We start from the raw sequence: 22,049 nt of genomic DNA on the forward strand, positions 1-22,049 counted from the left end.
ATGGTGTGAATTGTAACATCTGTATTGTCTCACCCTTCACATGAAACTGAAAATGGAATAAAAGTTTTTAAAACACCTCTCAGTTGCTGATCTCTGGGTCAGAAAAGGGCACAGTCCAACAAGAGAGGAAGCAGAAACAAACCCCAGCAAGCCCTGCCTGGGAAGGGCTGTGCAGAGGAATTGAGCCTGGATCAGCAAGAGCTGCACCTCTTGACTCAGCAGCTCTTCTGTGACTGGGTTTATGGTGCAAGTGGGTTTATGGTCCTTGCTGCCCATCTGTCTCTGTGGTTCTGTTAAAGCAAGTGAGGGATGCAGCCCTGCCTGCCAGGAGGTTTTGGGATTGCTGCAAGGAGCAGCCCTCCATGGATGCTGTCTCCCCCATATCCTGTGCCAGGCCCCAGTGCAGAGCAGTGCTCAGGGGTGCAGAGCAGAGCACCATGGCAGGAGGGCTTTGGGCAATTTGCTCCCTGCATGAAGCTAATCCCTAAAGATGGTAACTGGCTTAAGACCTGAAAATAGGATTTTTTTTTATGCCTTCTAAGCCATTTCTTTTTCTCCTTCTCCTTGTAAAAGTGCAGTCCAGGGGCTCCTCATAGCTCTTGCCACAAACCAGTTTTCCCCACTCCCCAGGTGCAATATTTAACCCAGCAGGTGTTATCAACATGACTGCCTGGGGCCATACCCTGAAAATAAGAGCTGAGACCCTTAATTCAGGTTATTAAAAAGTGGGAACGAGATTTGCAGTACAACCAAAAAAAAAAATCTCAGCCTGAAAATGGGTTGACACATGGAAAATGAGGAGTCCATTGTGAATATCCCTAAGGACAGGGCTGTCCCCTCACCCTGCTGTGGTGCAGTTCCCTCACTCATCTTCAGGATGGGTGAGTGTCAGACACCACAAAGCCTCACAGCAGCTTATGATGGCCTACAGAATAAGCTGGGGAGCAGGAGGTGGGTGGAGGAGGCTAGAGACAATGTCTGGGAAGCACATCACTTATTCCCTTCCTCAGACAGCTCAGGTCCTTGAAGGCTCTCCTGTCCCAGTGCTGCTGGGGGATTCCCATGGGCTGCTCCTGCTCTCAAGCCATCTTTCCTCAGATCTCCTGAGTGCTCAGCTCTCAGCATGACCAGTCAAACCATCAAACCATCCTCCCTGGGTGCTGGCTGCTGTTTTTTCTGAGCACAGGGTGTTGGCCAAGCCACCCACTTTATCCCTTCGTGGCTCCTTCCAAGGGCAAGGTCCCACTGCAGCAGGACAGCAGCACATGGACTTCACCTGCTCAGAGGCAGCAGCTCCTCTGACACTGTTTTGGCCCACGCTGCTGATTATCTTGAATAAAATGAGAAACAAATGAGATAATATTGTTTTCGTTTTTTCTCTGAGTCTTCTCAGCTTCCCAGGAGAAGAATCCTGGGCGTAGGGATTTTTCAGAAAATGTGAATGCGGCAGGTTGGTAGGGCAGCTGCCAAGAGCATCAGCCTGATTTGCAGGCTCACAGGTCTGTGAGTGCAGCTCATCTTCCTGGGAGGGCAGAAGATGGCTGAGAGAGGGAGAAATCTGGGAGATGGTTCAGTGGGAAGCCGGTCCCTTGGAGTGACAGTGATTAATGGGGCATGCTTTGCCACTAAGCAGGCTGAACATGTGGTAGGTGTCTACCAAGGCTTCCTCTGAAGGCACTTATCTCATAAAAATGAGTTCCCCCGTGTATTTGACAAATCTTGATTGATTTTCACTCCTGCCTACCTTTCTGGTCCCTGCCTCTCACAGAAATCACCGTGTACGTGGGAGTTTCCTCCAAGACAAAACTGACTCTGGAGCAGTGAGAGGGAGAGCTGGGGACAGCTCCTTTGACATGGAGTTTTTTTGCTGGCAGCCATCCTGCTCTGCCTCCAATGCTGAAGTCCTCCCCATGCCTTCAGTGCTCTCCAGCTCTACCTGTCAGCCAATTAAGCTACATCCCTGCAAAAGTTTTAGCACAAGCTCACTGCAGTGCAGCTCTTCTCGTCGCCAGCACAGTGGAGAAGAGACTTGCAAAGGGATGGAATTACAGAGGGACACAGCAGAACCTGCAGGAACACCACTAAGTGTCTGTGAATGATGAAAAAAACCTTTTTATTAAGCACAGGTAGTCTGAAGTTCAGAGGCTGGGAAGGGAGAAGTCAGAGAGATGGGATCACCTTCCACAGACAAGGTGTGAATGTGCATCCAGGGAGACGTTCCCATCTGAGATCAGAGCGTTCACAAGCAGCCTATATCCAGGGAAAAAAAAAAGCCAGAATCCCAGAACAGACTGGGTTGGAAAATGTCATCTTTTTCTATCCCCCTGCCATGGGCAGTGCACCTTCCTCTATCCCAGGGTGCTCCCAGCCCTGTTCAGCCTGGCTTTGGACACTTCCAGGGATCCAGGGGCAGCCACAGCCTCTCTGGGCAAGATATGCCTCCCACCCTCCCAGGAAGAATTTTTCCTAATATTTATCCTAGATCCTATCCCCCCATGCTCTTGTGAAAAGCCCTTCTTAGAAAATGCTTATATTGATGGCAGTATTTTTATGTATAAACCACCTCACAATTTATGCCAGAGAAGAGCCCTGTGATGCAGTAACAACCCAGATTATCAATATGCAGAGATAGCACCAGGTTGTTGAGGTTGGGATTGATGGTATTTGTGATGATATTTTGTATTTAGATTTAAATTTTTTAAATGTATGTTATAGTTTTATAGGTAGCGAGTTTTGTAGTATTTTATTAATAAGATATAAATGGTTAACTGTTTTTTGTTATAAGATTTTTCCAGGTTAAATTATTTGATTAATAAATGATACTTAAATTATTTTTATTTTTAACCTACTAACTTATTACTCAGTCTGCAATGCAGACTTTTTTGTTTAATTATAAAATACGACTTAAATTCATGAAGAAGGACTAGTTTTTGCTTTAAATATTACTCAGTCTGCATTGCAGACTTTTTGTTTAATTATAAAATACTACTTAAATTCATGAAGAAGGACTAGTTTTTGCTTTAAAACTTTTATTTTGATTTAAATGTATTGCTATATTCTAAAACTATAAACTCCAAGTTTTTTTATTTTCTGATATTATACACTTCTAATTAAACTACACACTTGTAATTTTAGTGTTATTAATTAATTTTTGAAGGTTTTTAAATGGTTTTAAGTTAAATGTAGTGGGTTTTTTTGGGGGGTTAGAGTTTGTTAGCATAGAAAACTTAAAATTCTTAGTATCTAGGACTTTAATTTGCCTTGTGTGTCTCCTTTCACCTCACCTGAAGCTCATCTGTCTCTGTGTTATCAGGCTGCCCTGTGAACAGAGAGCTCCTTTTCAAACCCCAGCACTTCCAAATGAGTTACAGACCCTCCGAGTCCTGAGACAGGGGCAGCAAAATACAGCATTTGCAAAGCTTTCTTCAAGTGATAAGCAATTTAGAGGTGGAGTACCCTCTCTGGGAAGATGCAGCCAGGGAAATTCCACCTCCAGCAATGGAAAGGTACACCTGGATCCACTCAAATGAAAGGCTCTCGTTAGGCAGGCTTAATTGGGCTGCCTTGCTTAGCCCACCTGTGAGCAGCTTTGTGGCTGCAAGAGCTTAGAAAAGCAGGAGTGAGGCACTCCTGAGTTTTTTATTTTTTTCCTTTCTTCCTGAAGTTTTTTCCTGCTTTATTCTGGAAGCTGAAGTTGGAGGAAGCTTGAAAACTTGGGATGGCAGGTAGGAAATGTTTGGAGTCTGTGGAGTTTGGAGTCTGTAACTGGAGTTTCTCAGAGGGGCTGATGCTCTTAAGGAATTCTGTTTTGATTCAAGGTATACACAAGCAAGTGAGGAGGCTGAGCCAGATGCAACGTTTTTGGAGCTCTTTAGGGCTAGGAGCTGGCAGTCTTTCCTCTCACAAACAAATACTTTTGGGAATGAGCTTGGATCTGGGGTGTTCTGTTGCAGGATGTAGATGAAATGGTGCTTATTGCTGTATTTCTAGAAGGGATTAAATGAAACACGGATGAAGAGATGTTTGTCTAAAGAGATAAGGCTCCAAAGTAGCACAAAACTTCTTTAAAGAAAGCACTTTGTGGGTGAGCAGGGCTTTTTCTGGGCTGTGGGGGTGACTTTGGGCTGCTGAGTGTTGGCTGGGGGGAGAACTCCACTGATGGAGACTGGAATGAGAACAGTTCACTGGTGTTTGAGGAGCCTGTGAAGTCATGAAAAAAGCTTGAATTGCCAGGTTGGGCAGGGCTTGGAGCAGCCTGGTCTAGTGGAAGGTGTCCTTGCCCATGGCAGGGGGGTGAATGAGATGGGCTTTAAGTTCCCTTACAACCCAAACCCTTCTGTGTTTATGTGATTAATTTTTTAGCTGCTGTAAAAAATACTAGGGCTGGACCCTCAGTCTGGAGTATCCATAAGTCTGTTTTGGTGCTAGGGGCTGCCTCCTTGGGGAGCAGAGTGTGGACAGCTGCCTCAGGTGCTTCTGTGCTCTCCCAAATCAGGTGATGGCCTTGGTTCAATTTCAGCTCCAAGTGCAAGGTTAGACCCAAGCTTTGGCTGTCACTGCTTTCCTAGGTTTGTTAATGTGCTGCTGATGCTGGCTCAGGTTCCTGGCCTATCCTTCCCCCCTGTATCTTCCTCCAGAACTGCAGTAAAAATACTACATGTGCTGTAGAAAGGCTGCTGGCATGTTTTCCAGGCAAATGGCTGCAAGGAGGAGCAGCTCTCTCTCTGCTTTTTCTTTTAACTCTGCTTCTCCTGAACTATGTCACAAAATGCATTAGTTTAGCTAAATTTCTTTATGCTGTGGATCGTGGTATTCTGCTTTCCTGTGGAATTGTGGGTCTGATAAATGAATGGTAACTTCTGTCCATCCCCTGCACAGGGGCCAGCAAATTATGGCTCTGTGGCCAGCACTGGGGGATGGATTTGGGGGAAATGAATGTGGACGCTGCTGGGTTTTACTTGTTTAGATGTGGGAACTATTACAATGTTGGACACAGTTGGGTGTTTTCACCTGTCTGGGGTTCAAGGCAGAGTCTTGCATCTTTTCATTGCTGTTTCTTGGCTGCTTGTCCTTGTTAAACTCATTTTGTGGAGCCTCCCATCCCTGCTGCAGACTCCACGGCAGATAATGGGGTTGCCTGTGTTTGCTGAGGTTATCACAGCCCCGCAGTGACCAGGCCAGACTGTTTGCAGCTGCATGTTGCTTTTTTTAATAAAAAAGGACCCCTCTTGTGCAGCATTAAGCTACCAATGCAAAACCTGTCTCGCTGTCAGTGCTGGACTAAAAATTGAGTTTTCCTACAGGAGCAGGGGTACCTTCTCAACCATGAACATCCATGTGATCCCAGCCATGAAAAGCGGTGTTCAGAATCAAAGATGGTGTAATCTTTTCATTAAGGAAAGAAATCTTCAGTGGGACTGGCTGTTGCTCTCTCTTCCCTGCTCCCCCCAGAGATCTCTCTGCGAATTCCCCTCTGAGCAGATCTGTCAGTTTGCGGTACTTGGGGCAGCACTCGGGATAATTTATCTCCAGTTATTTTATTTCTGCTGGTTTCTGAGCTAATAACAAGAGATGAGGGCTCATCTCCCGCTCTGGGCACCTTCCCATCACTTAACTAACAATTAATAAGCCAGATAATGGAGTGTTTCTCCCACACAGGAATAAACACTGACTGTATTAAACTGCAGCAGCGCAGCATCTCCAATCTGTTCAGGAACTGCAGCCAGTGCACAATCCTGTGCCCTGCTTAGAAGGAGCTGTTTTCCCCAGTCTGCAAGATGAAAATTAGGCTCAATTTATTGTTTTTCCAGGCTGGATGGGGGAAAAGTTTCTCACCCACTTGGATTAAGGGTCCCTCCTCCAGCAGCATGGTCACCCACAGCGTTGCCCTGGGAGAGCTGGGACTGTCTCACATCTCAGGGATGCTCTGGCCATGGGGAAAGGGACAGTGGGAGCCCATCTGTGGGAGCTGGTGGCTGGGTTTGTTTGCAATACACTTCTTTAATTGCTGGAGCATAGGAAGGGCGCCTGTTTATTACAGTGTGTGTGCATCAAAGTAAATACATTAGCTCCATATAAACATTTCCTTGCTGAAAAGCCTCTAATTAAGAGTTCTTGCCAGCAGGCAGCCAATTACTTATCTCAGCAGCTTCATGTGTCCCCTGGCCTTCACCCACTGCCTGGAGGTCGTGAAGGAGAGCTGAGACCTGCAGTGTGTTCCAGAGGAGGAGGAGGAGGATGGAGGTTTCCCTGTGCTGCTGGGATACAAGACCTGTGTTCCTGTGACCAACCCTGTGTGCTTTCCCTCATCCTGTAAATCACAGGATGGTGTGAGCTGGGGAAAGTCCTTGGAATGTGGATTCACCCCACTGGAATGGCCAGCACACCCAGGAACCTCTGAGGTTCCCCTGTGCCGTCAACCCTGCACAAACCAGGCCACAAAGTCCCTCAGCCTGTGGCTGTCCTTCAAAGTACCCTTTTTGCCTCCTTCCTCCTCCTGCCACTGACTCTTTCAATTGTTTCACCTCAATCTGTCCTTTCAGAGACCAACCCCTGCAGAACACTGCTGGTGGCAGTGCAGATTTTTTGCCATCCAGAAGCGTGCCAGACCACTGGGCTGCCATTTGGAGAGATCAAATGATTCCCGTGGCTGTAGAATTATGACACTAGCCTTGAGGGCTGGAGGGAGTGGATAGTCATGAGCTGAAAGCTGCCCCTTTGAAGTTTGGGATTTCTGGAGATGTCATCTTTTATATACATCACCAGCCAGGTTGCTTTTCATTTTGTTGGAGTGTTTTTCTTGTCTAGATTCTTAGAGAGCAAGACCTTACTTCAAGGCAGGAGGGATGATGAGAAAGATAGATGAGCCCAGACACTTATGCATTACAGATCTCTTTGAAATGGAGTAATTCCAATTTTGCAGAGCTAACAACTTGCTAACGCCCTGTGCGTTTGTACACAAAAATTCTCTCTGGGCTGGGTAGAAACTGGGAGTCCCTGATCCATGGGGGAAAATCTCTGCTGGGTCTAGCTTGAATTGTGCCAAAGCTGAGCCTGGCTTTAAGTCAGAGGTCTTTTTCCAAAGCTGTGAAGTGGATGGGCATCAAAACCCGTGCCCTTTTTTAAGGAGCTGGTTTGCTGTCCCCATTTAGTGGGGACAATGCCTGGTGGCAGCAGTGGTGTGAGAGATGCTGGCCTTGAACAGGAAACCCCTCCGTGCCCTTTGTGGTGCACACCCAGCCCCTTGCAGAGCCACTTATTCCCAGGATGGGTGGAAAAGCAATAAAATTGCCCAAAGCAAAATCACTTAAGCTGACTAAATGCCAGCTGGGGCGTGTCTCATCCCTTAGGCACCCCTTCCATTAAAATTCCTGGGACTGACTGAGGGTGATGTGCCATCAGGTTGGACTATGCCATGCCAGGAACAGGTTAGGCAGGAAGAGCTTTTCTCCTCCTTAGAAGCAAAGAAAAGTAAAATCTGCCTGTCACTTCTGTGCTTTTAGCACTTTTGTTGAGAATTAAGCAATAAACAATCCAGGCACAAAAAATTGTCAGACATATTTTGATCTTGGCTGTGGTTCCAACATGCCTGTCTTGTTCTGGTGTCCAGCTATTGAGGGACCTGCTCTCATTTTCACCTTTTATCCCTGTTAGGGCACTTTTAAAGGAGGAATTATTTATATTCTCATGGTTAACATCTGATCCAGGGAAAGAGGAGCTGCTCTGCATCCTGTGGCATCCTCTGGGTCATCAGCCCTGAGCTTGCAGGACATCACTGTGGACATGCAGCCTCACATCAGCCAATGCAAGTGGCTAAAAATCCTCACTTGAAGGTGCTGTGGTCTTGACCTGAGCCACCTCCTGCTCCTCAGAATCTTTGCCCGAGCAAGAAGTGCTCCTGCATGGACACTACAGCAAAGCAATAGGCTCTGCCTGTGCAGACACAGGCTTAAAAATGTGCATTAGCCAAAAAGGAAAGATTTAGTTAAATCTTTCCTTGCTGGCTGTGACCTGGTACTGTCTGATGAGACCTCACTGGCCTTGCTAGTGGAGCAGCTCTGGCAGGTGAGCAGGCAGAAAAAGCTGTGCTGAGACTCTCTCATCAGCCTCCCCCATACATCAATGTCTCGTGCCTGTGAGGAACTCTTGGACAAAAAAAAAAAAAAAAAAAAAAAAAAAAAAATTCCCCCTTTCCCCTTGCACACAGAGCAGTGACAGATCTGGATTGTCTGGAGAAGATGAAATAATTTATAAGCTTGGGTTTAATGTTCCTGTTTCCTCTTTTTTTTTCCTACAGCTGCCACCTCCCCACCTTCTGTCACTGTCGTCTAAATGAATTTACAAGGAAAAGAAAATACTTCTTGTTAATGTTCTCACACAAACGAAACATTAGCCAGGGTGACAAAAAAGAAAATAATTGATTGTGAAAGCAAACCTCCTCTGAGACAGTCTGAGCATTATCAGGAGCAGCCTGGAGAGGGACTGGGGGGAAAGGGACAGGGGAGGAGGAGAACAGAGCAGGCTGGAACAACAAATGTAGCGTTTATGATAATTATCCACGTTTTAATCCCCGTTTCCAACCAAGCATTCACTTCCTTTAATTAGTTCTCGATTAGAAAGAGATTATCTAATAAATTGTACAAATAAAGAGCAGGTTATCTTTGCAGTATTCCTGCACACCAAGTTCTGAGAGCATGGGGACACAGGGATGGGGCTTGAGAGGGACATGAGCGTGGAAAACCTTGTTTTCCTTTTCCCTCATTTCCTTGGCTGCAAATATTGGCTGTTTCTGGCATTAGCAATGCAGCTAGTGAAGTAAATCCATAATTAAACTGAATTAGCATGTACTTGGAAGTTTTACATGCACAGACACAAAGAAGGTTCCTGCTTGGAGCATTTCCAGTATGATTTGCAGGGGAGGTAGGGGGGAGAGCAAATAACACCGTATAGTTTAGTTAAAAAGCACTTTTGCTGAAATTTGCTCTGAATTTTTGTGCTAAGAGAATGTAATGTGGGCTGTCTGGGTGGCTGGTTGAACAGAACCTCCTTAGTTTACTAGGAAATCTTTGGAAGTCACCTCTCAACTGGCCTCTGTGTGTGTGTGTCACCTCAGTGTGGCTGCACTGAGGTCTCTGGGTGATGTACACAGGAACTGGAAGCTGTGAGAGGTGGGTGTTGGAAGGTAATCAGCATTTCTGTCCTTCAAAGAACAAGCCTTTAACTTTACACCTTGCCCAAAAATTCAAGTTGAGGCAGCAGATTAATCTCCCGCCCCCTGTTAGCTTCTCTCCTCAGCTCTGGTAATGAACTCCTCAGACAAATGTAATAATTAAAGCATTTCCTAAATTAAATTTCCCCAGAATATGTCTACCAAAGTTTGGCATCTCTCCTTTAAAGTCAGACATAATCTTGGAAAAATGAGGTCACTGATTTTTTTCCTGATTGAAGATTTCAAAATCAAGCTTCCATTGCCCAGGAATTCAATACCACCAGTCAAGTTCTTTTCCCCACCTCTCAAATATCTTATACTTCATCTTGCTGCAACAATGAAATCAGATTGTACCTGACATTTTCTACTAGTACTCTGTGTCTGATATTTTACTCTCAATTTGGATTAAAATTTACCTTAATTGTGCCAAATTATCCTGGCTGTTTTGCCAGGTTCCCAGGGCTGGTGGGAGCCACGTTTCTCTGGGATTTGTGTTGTGCTTTTGTCACCTGAGGTGTGGAGGCAGGTGCTGGCTGGACAGGCCTAACCCTGCTGCATCTCTGCCCAGGCCTTCCAAAGCCTCTGTGTGACCCCTCCTTGCTGAGCTAGCAGGGAACTTCATTTTAACTCCTACAAAGCAGAGCCAGCCTCCGAGCTCTTGCACTTCTTGGAAGATTTCCTTGGGCTTTCCAGCATGGAGAGAGAGTTCCGACTGGTGTCAGCGCTAGTGAGAAGCTAGAATGCTGTGCTGCCCTGGCTGTGGAACACAGCTGGGTGGCTTTGGAGGTGGCACCCAGCAGGTTTGTGATGCTGAGAGCTGTGCATCGTGCTGTGCTCTGGCTCCACCCTTCCCAATGATTTTCTCGGCCCGTGGTTGAGCAGTCAATATTTTCGTTGTCTGGTTTTAATCCAACCTGACAAGAGAGGAGAGATCTTGGAGATTCTGAGTTTGTGCCAGCCCAGATAAATCAGCCTGGGCACTCATTGTATCACCTGTGGAGTGCAGGCCCATGGCTGGGTGGTGTCCTCCAAGGTGGTGGTGAGGGGCTGGAGGAGTCCAAGACGGTGGTGTGGGAAGGAATCCCTTGTTAGCTTCTCTCCTCAGCTCTGGCAATGAGTTACATGTGCTGTTTTGCCGGGTTCTCAGAGTTGGTGGGAGCCACATTTCACTGGGATTTGACTTGTGGTGCCTTGACAAGAGAGGAGAGACTTGGAGATCCCGAGTTTGTGCCAGCCCAGATAAATCAGCCTGTGGCACTCATTGTGTCACCTCTGGAGTGGAGGCCCATGGCTGGGTGGTGTCCTCCAAGCTGGTGGTGTGGGGCTGGAGGAGTCCAAGATGGTGTTGTGGGAAGGAATAAAGGTGGGGCTTGGCAGAAGCAAGAGTGAGAGGCTGGGAATTGCCTTCCTGGGTCTGTCAGTCAAGGACGTGTCCCGCTGGCGTGTGTGCCCAAAGTGACCTCCCCATCGATCGAGACAGTCAATAGGCAGCTACTTAAGAGCAAAGTTCCGTTTTCTTTCCTTATTTCTGTTTCTACTTCTTCACTTTAATTATCTAAGATAGATAAGCAGCTGCGGGCCAATTAGAAAACAATTACCCGCTGTAATCAATGCTGGTGTGGAAAAAGGGTGAGGATGAGCGTAAAAGCTCAAGAAACGCCTTAAAACACAGCTCTGAGGTAACACTATCCACGACTCCCCATCCTTGAAAGCCCTTTGCCTTAACTTCCCCAAGGTAAAGAGCCAGAAATGTCAGGAGTTTCAGCCAGAAAAAAAAGCCAAACTAAGTGAAAAAACTATGGAAACGATTGGACCCTTCAAAAGGGCAGAATTAAGGATTTCAGGATAGGGATGGGGACAGCAGCTGTGTGATTTTTGAGCAGGTTTTTCTGTTTTTCTGTGCTGCTTTCACCTGGGAGAAAACAATTCTAATTTTTTACGAGCTGTAATGGGCTCTGCTGTGGCTGTTACCATTCACCAATGAGATCTGCTGGTTATAATGGATGGCTGGATGAAAATATCAACTCTGCTCTCAGTGCCAGTCAGAGGCAGTGACTAAAATGATAGGAATTATTAGGAAAACAAGGAACAAACCAGTAAACTGTATCCTGCCGTGACAGAGGGTACACCCGTGTCATGAGTGGTCTGCCACTGATTCTGGCAGGAGAGGGAAGGGTGGGGAAAGGTTTGGTGAGAGGCAAGAAGGATGATAAAGGTATAGAAGTGGTTCTTGCACAGAACAGCTTAAAAGGATAGGATTTTGGAGCCCCCTGCCCTGTGTGCTAAAATCCCACAGAAACACAGGAATGATCCACCCCAGCTCCAGGGTCTCCCTGTTCATCCCAGGTCAAAATGTCTCAAGGAACACTTCACACAGACCTTTCTGCTCTCTTTTTCCCAAGCTGGGGGGTTCCTGAAAGCTGTTATTTCCATAGGGCTGCCACCAGGAATATGCACCTTAACCCTCCCAAACGTGGCAAGGACTGGGGAAACTGGGCAACCTGTGTAGTTGTCTGATGTCTTGCAAGCAAAGTTGGCGATTTCTTAACTGTGTTTGGGAAAGGAGACAGCACAGCTGGAAAGAACGGGATATTTCTGAGCTAGGAGCTCGATGTCCTGGTCCTCCTGGCTGTGGCACGCGCTTGTGCTGTGTTGTGTGACCCATAAAATGAGGAGTTCACATTCACAGCATTGGGTACCCGGTTTTATCTGGGTGCTGAGAGCCTCCCAGAGGAGCCTGAAACCTCTGAGGTGTGGGTGGATATCTGGGAGAGCCTCCAGAAGCTGCTGTGGGTTCTGGAGCTGTTCCTGCAGACCCTGTCCCGGTGTGCTCTGTGGGACTGGGCTGGAGAGGAGATACCCTGGCTATTTCTGCATCCCAGCACCACTGAGGCCAGGCTGGTGAGGGAAAAGGAAAGGGAAGCAACTAGTTGAGATGGGAGCACAAATGTCCTGGGGTGGAGCCCCCACAGACTTTCAGGGCTATTTTGGTTATTCTGCAGGTTGATGGTGTTGGCTCAGCTAGGCTGAATTGGCTCCTTGTGACAAAAACCAGAATCCCTGCTTGGAAGTGTGAGAGAAATGAGCTCTTCCCCCAGTTCCCTGGCAGGTGAGAAGCTCTCAGGGTGGCTTTCTCCTCTCTGCCTGCTTTTGTGCCAGCCCTGCCAGTGCAATGGCAGGTAAGTGGCAGCTCAGTTGCCAAAATAGCTCTGTGTGAGCAGCAGGCGGACAAGCAAAACTGAACTGTCTGCAGTCCTGGAGAGCCTGGATTTAGAGAGATTTCCAGCAGTCATCAACAAAATAAGAGAAAAAGGTGAGTTTTCTCCATGGCTGCCAGCTCAGTCTCTCAGTTTCTCCTCTCCTCACTGCGTGTTTCTCCAAGGAATGCAATCCTGGCTGGCTCTGAAACCAGAGAAAGGGATGCTCGGCCTAGTGCTGCACTTGGCAGAGCTGCTGGAGAATTAGAAATAGCAGCATTTTCCTTCCACATTTAATCTCTCTCTGATTTCCTCTGATGGCCACCAATATTTCCACTTTGTTATATATGACGTGCAATAACAAAAGTGGGTCTTTTCTGTGAAATATTAGCTGCACACCAGCGGTTTGCTCGTAATGAACTGTCTGCGTGGAGATCGCTAACTACAGCGTAATTATCAGTGAATAATTCATGGTGAATAATTGAATCATTTTAGCCCTTTCTGCCGAAATCAGACAGTGACTCATGATTTCTGGGAATTATTCTTAGAACACTTTAATGATGCCTATTTCACACGCTGAGGTCAATCAGGAGTATTTGAAGATGGGCTGTGGCAGGCAGATCTGTTCCTGGGCCAGACAGGAACAGGCTTTTGTTGCAGAAACTTGAAAGAGGAGAGATAAAAACGATTATCCTTTGTTCCAACTTGCTGCTCGGAGCTTTGCTGTTCCAGAGCAGCTTTGCCTGTGGAATTGGGGCACTGGAATGTTTGTGGTGAGATGGATGCATGGGAGCAGATAACAACACATTCCAGCAGCTGCCTTCTCAGCTCTCATCATCTCAAGTCCACAAACAACTGGCTTTGAGCTCATCCCCTTTGTGGGTCTGTGAGCAGTCCATGGATTCAAGGAGCTGTAGGAATACAGGGGTGAGGAGTTTCCTTCTCCTGTGGATCAGAATGGCACCAGCTCTGAGAGGAGAAGAAAAAGGCTGATATAAATGTGTGCCTCCCAAGCCTTCTGCTTGGAGAATTTTGATCTATTCCCCAATTCCCTTTCGTTTTTCCTGCCTTCGCTTCCCAAAAACATACATGATCTGTCACAATTTATAACCTCCGGTTTAAGGAGAACGGGGCAGACAAATTAATCTCTATAAAAGCTTCTTTTTTTATTGCACTTAATGTGCACCTTTCGCCTTGTGTAATGGAGCTTGCATTCTGAAAAAAATAACTTTGACATCTTCCTATTTTATCTCTTCTTTGGCTGCACGAGCATCCTGCTCCCTCCATGTGAGCCAGGCAGCACGGGCAACTTCCCTTTCTCTCCATCTCCCTTTCAGTTGCTTTTTTGCCCAGATCTCTGTCTCTGGTCTGTGGCATGTTTAGGTATTGTCCAGCTGCACAGATTTCCTCATTTCCTTCCCTTCTTTCTTATCAGAGGTGTCGACACTCTGCAAAGTGCTGTAGACTCACCATGACTCCAATTTTCTGGGGTTGTTTTGCTGGTGAGGAGCATCCTGTAGATGATGAAAAGGGGATTTTTGGGTGATTATTGTGAACCTTGACATCCCTCCTATGCCAGCCTGCTCCCAGCCCCTGTCCCACATGGTGCTGGGTGTAGCCTTGTGCTCTGTGGGAAGGGAAGTTGGTGCTGAGAGGTGCCCGTGGATGGGTCAGGAGCAGGCCCTGTGCATTTGCCCTGTAGAATTTCTGTCTGGCACGGCCCCTGCAGCCTCCCCACGCTTTTCTGCATCCCCCTCCCACCCTGGTGCTCCTGAAGGGGCTGCAGAGCCTCTCCCTGGCCAGGCTCCCATGGGGAAGCAGAGTCTCCTTTGACTTTGGTGTGTTAGCCTGTAAGAGAGCTGACCCCATCGGGGATCAGGCTTGACCCCAAACTGTTAAGGAAAAATGCAGACAATCCCACAGCCCCATCCTCTTCCCCTCTGTGCCCCCTCTCTTCCTTTGCAGGACCTGGGAATGTTCAGCCCCGCTTACCCATCAGGGCTTTGAAGATTTGCTGTACAAAAAAAGGGGGGATGAAGACTTCAAGACACACAGGATGATTTTTTAGGGCTTTCTAGGAAAGGAGGATTGTCACTGCAATTACAGGAAGCTTCATTTCCAAACAATTTTTGTTATTTTGCTCCCAAAAAGGGAAAGTCAGAGGCTGACCTGAGAATCAGACCCCCTGAGTCCAGGAGAGTTTCACCCAACTTCAGTTGGTGGTGTTTTGTCAGGGAAACACAGGCAAATAGCAGCTGTGGGGTTATGGCTTTGCACTGTGAATAGGGTGGCCTTCAGGGCAGAGGAGGGCTGGAAGCAGGGGGAATCAGGTTCTCTTTTCCTTTGGAATCTCTGGCTTAAAAAATACTCAGGCAGCAAATGAACTGCCATGAATTGCTTCCTCACTTTGAAGCTGAGAATGTGACTTGCACAGTGCCTGTTTGAGAGCTCAGCTGGAGCTTCCATAATCCAAGTTTGGAGAAGAATAGGGGGGGAAAAACTCCACTAAAACATGAGTTTTATCCTTTTGTATTACTTGATGTGGAAAAAAAAACTGGTATGTCAGCACCTCCTGAGGTCCCCACAGTGCTGCTGAAACATGAGAGCTGCTTTGAAACCAACTGGATGAAGCTGGAAAAAAGGCTGTGAGCAGCATTGGGAAATGTCTGTGGCATCCAGCAGCTCCCTGGCCTGCAGCCACTCGGGGGTTAAAGTAATGTTTTCCTCTTTCCACTGTTCAAAAAAAATGCCCAAAATTATGAAAAATGGGCATGTTTGCCCCTGTGTTCTGGTCCCTGCCAGTGCAGAATCTCTGGGGAGGAGGAGAGGGAGGAATCAGGTTCCCTGAACCATTGTGGGGTACAGCACCACTGGAACATGCAGCTGTCCTCCTGGGGAGCTCCACTGCAGGGAAAACCCTTCCCCAGGGAAAATGAAGGCTGGACTCAGTGGGGAGAAGACCCACCAGGATCTGGGCATGAAGAAGACCAAGCTCATGCAAGCTGGGCATTTTTGTCTGGAAGAAACAAAAAAAAGGCCATGATTATGAAACAGATGTGAAATCCTATGAAAAAGTGAGAAACTTGACACCAGCTCCAGTGTCTTTTCCCTTTCCACAGCATTTTTGTCTGCTTGGTGATCCTCTCCAAAGTGAAGAAATCCCAGCTCCTCCTTCCAGTGTTGATCAAATGTATCCCAATGTATCAAATGTATCCCAAAAATTCATGTTTCCAAAATCAAGTTATATCTCCTGGATGCCTCCTGAGTATAAGAGGGACTTTTATTCTCCAAATCAAGGGGAAAAGAGCACCCAACTGATTTCCCAGGAGGTGAGGGTTCTGTGGATGCTGCATTAGACACTAAAATTACCCACTGGATATTACACAGAGCACGTTGACATGAAAAAAAATAGGCTATTTTCTTTTTCTGAGTAGAAAGAAATTGGCTGTGTGCACTCAGAGGCGCTCCAGATTTGGATACTGCATCATTCTGAAAGGGATGTGAGGTGGAGAATATCTGGGGTATTGGTATGTAAATGAACACTTTAATTATTGCAGTCTGGTTGCTGATTTCCCATGTCTGGTGCAGCCAGAGCACCTGGATCCTGTAGGGATGTGCAGTTTTTTGGATCAGGTGAGCAGCTGGGGACTGGCACACCTGGGCAATGCATGGAGAATACCTGACCCATGGTGGGGGTTGCAAAAGGGACAGGGATTTTGGTGCTGTGGCGTGAGGTTTTTGAAGCCCACTCCTAAAAACTACAGCTGAGGCAGAGCAGGGGTGCCAAGTGCTCCAGGCTGACCCCCTCCAGGCAGTCCCTGTGCCTCAGGCAGAGCCTTTCCAGGCCAAATATTGACTCTAGTGTGGCACAGATGTCCCTCACAGCCTCCTCCCTGTCCCCTCCCACCCCAGTCCGGGAGGGGGGGAAGCCCCAAGCCATGCCAGGGCTTTGCCTCCTCATTATCTCATGGATCCCCCCCCCCGTGCCCTGGGCTTTTCGCAGACCCCCATTATTTCCAATCCCCTTCACTTGTCAAAAGTAATTTGGCGACTTATTATCGGTCAGACCAAACAGCTCTGGGCTCTGCCAGCCCCGAGCGGGGGCCCGGCTGCTTCCAGACCTTTATCCCCCTCTTCCCCTCTCTCTGGGCTGAGCTGCTGAGGGGAGCGTTCAGCAGGCAGATCCCAGCCCCAATTAGCAGCCCAGGAATTTTAATTAGTCTAGCAGTCAATTATATCACTGGACACCCTTTGCCCTCTCCCCTTGCTCCCCTCTCTCCCGCTGTCCGTGGGCAAAGCTCCCAGCCCTGCTCTGAGCTGCCAGAGGGGCCCAGCTGTCCCAGATCCTGCTGCTGGCCCGTGGGTTTGTCCCCTCTGAGGCACAGCTTCATCCCTGACCTCCAACTGAACTGGGGCTCTGTGCCCTCCCAGGCCTGCCCTGCCAGTGGCAGTCTGAGCAAGAGGGACACAGAGCAGGGAAGAGCTTTGGGTTTGGGCTCCATTCTCCTGCTTGGGTGTTGGGGAGATGAATGGGATGGGGAGGTTTGGAGAGCGGGGCCTTTCCTTCCCTTCTTGATGTTTCTTCATGCTGATCTACCTGTCAGTTCTCCTCTGAGGCTGGCTCACAAGCTGGGACACCAGGGGAGCTGCCAGCTGGTTAATGCTGTCACTTGCCTATCAATGAGAATCCCTTTGGATCTGCTCTGCTATTTCTATTTTATTTGCTTCCTAAAATTACCTCCTGTCCCACTCCTGCACTCAGGGCTTTGCTGCATCTCCAAGGTAGCACTTCTGCCCACCACTGCTTCCCGACCTTGCTGGCGCATCAAAAACCTGTCCTAAATTCACTGGCCATTGATTAAAGTTGCCATTGATTAAAGTACTTCCTAATTTTGGTGTTTCTTATAGTTTTGTGTCAAGTGTTGCTCATTTTGCTGTAAGATCAGGCTGCAGCAAGTCTCAAATCTGCACCAAATCACATCCTCAGGGTGCTGGACATGCTTTACAAGGTGACATAGCTGGTGACAGGACCCTGCACAGGCATTCCCAAATTCTGGTCATACTCCAATGTGTCTTGTCCCAGTTCTTTTCAGAACAGCAAATGCCCTTTTCTGCGGCGTTAAGCAGCTTGGTCATCCCTTCCTCCATCCCTCCCTCCCTCTATCATTCCACCTTTACCCCGTGGCAGGATCTACCTCTGTCACAGCCTGGCTGTGTAAAGCTGAGCTGGTGGCCTTTGGGCGCGGTGGCAATTGAGCTGTAGTGACAAGGGCCGCTTGTTTGATGGCATCTTGGAGGGGGAACTCCTCTCCCACCGGGAACTGCGGGCTCTAAGAGCAGGGACGAGTGCGCAGATGTTTGGGAACATGCAGACAATTACCCTGAGCAGCTCGTTCCCCTCTGACGGGGCCATTACACATCAGCGAGATGATCAGGAGCTGGCTACACACGGTGGGGAAGGGATGCTGGAACCATCTGGCTGTGCCGAGTGTGATATGGGGAACATCTGCTGGGCACGTGTAAAAATAGGATTATCAGGGGAAAAAAAAAAAGTGACTGTGGAAAAGACGTTTTACCATCCTGCCTTAATCGTCCTCCTCTTCTTCCTCACTGTAACATCAGGGGTTCTCAGGTTGCACTCAGAGTGGTTTTCTCTGTGCATCAAATGCAGTTTAATAGCTGTGGGTTTTAATGTGCCTCAAGCACAGGGAAAATAATGGGGTGTGATCTCAATGAAGAGGGGAGGGAAACGTTTTGGAGGAGGAGCCAAAGGCTGTGGAGGAAACAGTGCTTTGCTGTTGGTCATTCTCTCAGTTATGGGTGAAGAGAAAGGGATGACTCCCATGCCACGAAGACACTTCATCCCCTGCAAGGTGCTTGGCAAGGGACTGAGAGAACCTCCTAGCTTCAAACCAGCTGGAAGGCTAAGTTAAATACTGCAGAACCTCAGGTTATTAATACTTTGCAGAACCTCAGGTTAACTTCAGAGATTTCCCACCTGGGAAACACCAACAGCATGAAGTGAATCAAGCAGAGAGGAGAAGACCATAGTTAGACTAGGAGAACAGAGCTGATCCCACGCTTCCCTGACAAGTCTCTCTGTTGCTTTGATTGATCTCTGTGAGGAACAAAGCTATGCCAGGCTGCCAAGTGTCTTGTGTACCCTGTCAGGCTGGTTTGAGTGCCTCTGTCTATTGTGAATGCGAGATCTGAGAGGAACGCATCTTCCTTGAGATTTAACTCTGTTCCTTCTGTTTCCATCCTTTCCAGCTGTAAATATTTCAGGATTAGAGCAAAAGTGGCTGTTTTGTACCTCCTGGGTGACACAGAGCAGGACAGGCTTTGCTGGTCACAGTGAACTGTCAGTTTTCTCATTAAATTAAATAGATGTGATTCACAGGGATGTGATACAGGCAGCACATTAACCCCCTCCTTAGAAGGATGGACACTGTTCAAACCACAAAAAAACCACCCTCCTTCACCCTGTGCCCTGCCTTTTATCCCATGCTGTGGGGAAGAGACCTTTGGATAGCATGAAATACTTTGATTTCCCCTTTGAAAAAGTGAAGCAAGGGAGGACAGGCACATTCAGCTGCTGGGATTGGTGTTTGCTGCTTTCTGACAGAGAATCTGCTCCTCCTGTGGGAGGAAAGAAAAGCCCAGGAGCTCTTAGGTGTGGGCAAAGTGGCTCATTTTGTGCCTGGAGAAGGAATATGGAGGGCACGTGTCTTCTCTGTCCTCATTCCTTCCTTCTTCAGGGCAGAGATTCCTATAAACACCCTAATATGAGATGAGGATCAGCTTTTTTCACAGCAGTTCAGCCTTCACTTCAAACCCTAAATAACAGCCAGGTTCTTTGGGAAAGGCACCACATCCAGCAGCTCTTAATACTGCTGGACTCACTTGAAACTCCTGCCTGTAATGGCTACAAATTATGAATTAATGGCCTTAAATTCACCATCAGACCTAGTGCCTAGTTCTCCTGCCTGGTTCTTGTTTCCATTCTGCCTTCTCATTGCTGTTCCACAATTATTTGTCATTAGTCATTAATCTTGAAAGCATCAGCTTTATTTTCTCTTATTTTCCTCCAAGAAACTCTTGCCTGCTCCCAGGTTTTTATTGTTCACTGTTTTCCATCACTCTTTCCCTTGCCTCAATCTAATCAGTTTTGTACTGCTCTAAAAACTATTTTTTTTTTGTCAGGGGAATAAAGCACCGGAGTGAACGTGCCCAAGAGATGTGTGTGACACAGCTGATGCTGCCAGCACCTCGGGGGTGTTCATGCCCTGCTTACAGCTCAGCCCTCTGGGGAGGGGGCAGCATTAGAGCATTTTTCCATAGAACTCTCCCAATCCTGTCTATTTTTCCTGTCCCACGCTCTGCTGCAGCAGGAGAACCTCCATGGGGTCTTTCTCCACGACTCTGGCTGGTGTGGAGCTGTTTCTCCCTGCAGAGCCCACATCTCATTAAAAAGCTGGCACAGGTGTTTCTGGGCTGAGACCTTGCAGGAAAAGGATGAAATAATCCAAGAGGGACAAATCTCAGACCTTTGACCAGCACCTGAGGTGAGAACAAAGAATGGGGTCATGTCTCAAAGGGTGTAGAAGAGCTCAAAACCGCGAGGGTGTTTAAATTAACACTTCTCTCATTCTGTCATGCCAGAGGCAGGTCAGGATCATCCTCACTGGTAATGCAGAGGAGGATGCTCAGAGATGCTGGGACCTGGTCCCTGGCAGGCAGGGAGCTGTCCTTGGAGCTGAATGAACCCTCTGCTATCAGAGCATCCAAATATCTCCCAGCTCTGCATCCCTGGCAGTCCTGTGGGACAGGAGTGCTATTAGTGAGGAGGGACCCCTCTGGTGGGTCACATCTCCTTTGCCTTCAGTCAGTGCCTTGATCCCACCGTGGGAAGATGTTCCTAGAGATGTTGGAACCCTGGATGCTGAGAATTTCAGACTTTCTGTGCTGACAGGCACTGATCCCCAAGAGAACACCGCATCTGACCTGAAGCCGTGGAGAAGGCTTCCAAAATTGATTGATATAACTGGGCTTGTGGGTATGGAGTTTGAATAGAAATGTGTAATATCATGTGGTGGAAAACTTAGAGTTTAACTTTTAGAGAAGGTTTTAAAGAATTTTAAAGGTTTTAAAGAATTTTAAAGGTTTTAAAGAATAGAGATTGCTTCCTACCTCAAGATCTCTATTTGCTTCCTTCACTCTCCCTGAGACTGACTCCAACAGGGTTTTTCACCACTCCTGAGGTTCTTGTCTTCTTGCTGTTGCCAGGTTTCCTTTCTTCTTCCATCTTTCTCCCCTTGGATCCTGAGTCTTTCCAAGGAAATGGCAGGGGTGTTGATGCTTCAGCTGCTGCTGGCCCCTCTGGTGCCTTCCAGATGGAGAGACTCAGCACTGGTCCAGGTTTTGCTTCCTCCCTGCACACACACAGACTGTAGCATGGGGAGGGATTGAGCCAGCAAAGGACGCTCAGGGCAAGACGTGAGAGATTGTGCATCCATCCCATCAGTGTGGAGACAGTGGAGACAAAGCAGGGGCCAAAAGGAGCCAGTTAAACCAGGCATGAGTCCAACCCCTGTGTGAGATTTTGGCAAAGGTGACAACAGTGGCAAAAAATATTAACTCTGATAGCTGAGCATTCTGTGGCTTTAATTACAGAATTCACCAGGGCTCTGGCAGTAGATCCCTGGGCAATAGAGGTTGGGAGAAGAAGGTAAAAGAAAAGATCTGGGCAGCAAGATACCCATATTTTATTTTTTTTAAGTATTTTTCCACTCAGGGTGGATTTTTCCCCTCTGCCTCTCCCCAGTCAATGAGACCAAAGGCACATGGAACATTTTTTCAGGGGGTACCAAAGTGGGAAAAAAATGGACATTTTGGAGAGAAGTGAGACAAAAAATTATCTCTCGGGAAGAAAATAACCAATAACAGCAGATAGTTGCAGGAAGCAGAGAAATTGTGACATTTAGGAAATAGCCTAAAATTCAGGCAGACGTGACCAACAGGGAAAACAATAACCTTGTGACATTTGGGGACCAACTCCATTAAAAACAGTGCTGCTGAAATGTGCCAAACCCACACGTGTGGCCTCCTTCTCCACTGCTAGATGTGGGGAAATGGTGGTTGGGAGGGAGAGGGGAGAAAAGGGTTATTTTTGTTTAAATATGTTGGGACTAGAAGGGATCAAAAGCTGCACCGAGTCTTCCCTGAAGCACTAAACATTTTTTCTGCCAACCAAGTGCCCAGAACTTGGCAAGGCTTCACTGACTTGATCGTTCTCCAGTAGTCAAATGCTGCTATGGAAATCTTCCAAGGAGCTGATGACTGATCATTAGTGTTGTTCAAAAGCACGTCCAGCTCTTCAGGCTGGGCAGAGCCACGTCAGGAACGTGGAGGTGCTTTACTTTCCAAAGCCAAGCTTAGAGCTTCCCAAGGCAGCCTAACTCCTCAGCCCTGCATCTGCTGCTGTTGGTAAGCAGGGAGGTGAGGGTTGGGCTGTGCTTTTGGGTCAGGACCAAGTCCCTTTGAGACCTTGGGCTGCTCTCACTCCGTGTCCCTGCCTGTCATCCCCAGGGATCCAAGTCCGTGGTGGTTGCATCCCCCCAGTTTGGTTTTGCTTTTGTGGGGAA

The 22,049-nt window shown here is 47.6% G+C and overlaps 1 long non-coding RNA gene across 1 annotated transcript; it reads left to right on the forward strand.

Moving 5' to 3' along the window:
• The first annotated feature begins 3,663 nt into the window (after positions 1-3,663).
• On the forward strand, positions 3,664-12,524 carry LOC120496127. Its single transcript, XR_005626220.1, has 3 exons — positions 3,664-3,725; positions 12,211-12,317; positions 12,430-12,524. It is a non-coding gene; the product is annotated as an uncharacterized LOC120496127 (long non-coding RNA).
• Positions 12,525-22,049: the final 9,525 nt, after the last annotated feature.

This window comes from Passer montanus, unplaced genomic scaffold (genome assembly GCF_014805655.1).
Source record: "Passer montanus isolate IOZ18808 unplaced genomic scaffold, ASM1480565v1 scaffold96, whole genome shotgun sequence".
In the NCBI taxonomy this organism is placed as follows: Eukaryota; Metazoa; Chordata; class Aves; order Passeriformes; family Passeridae; genus Passer; species Passer montanus.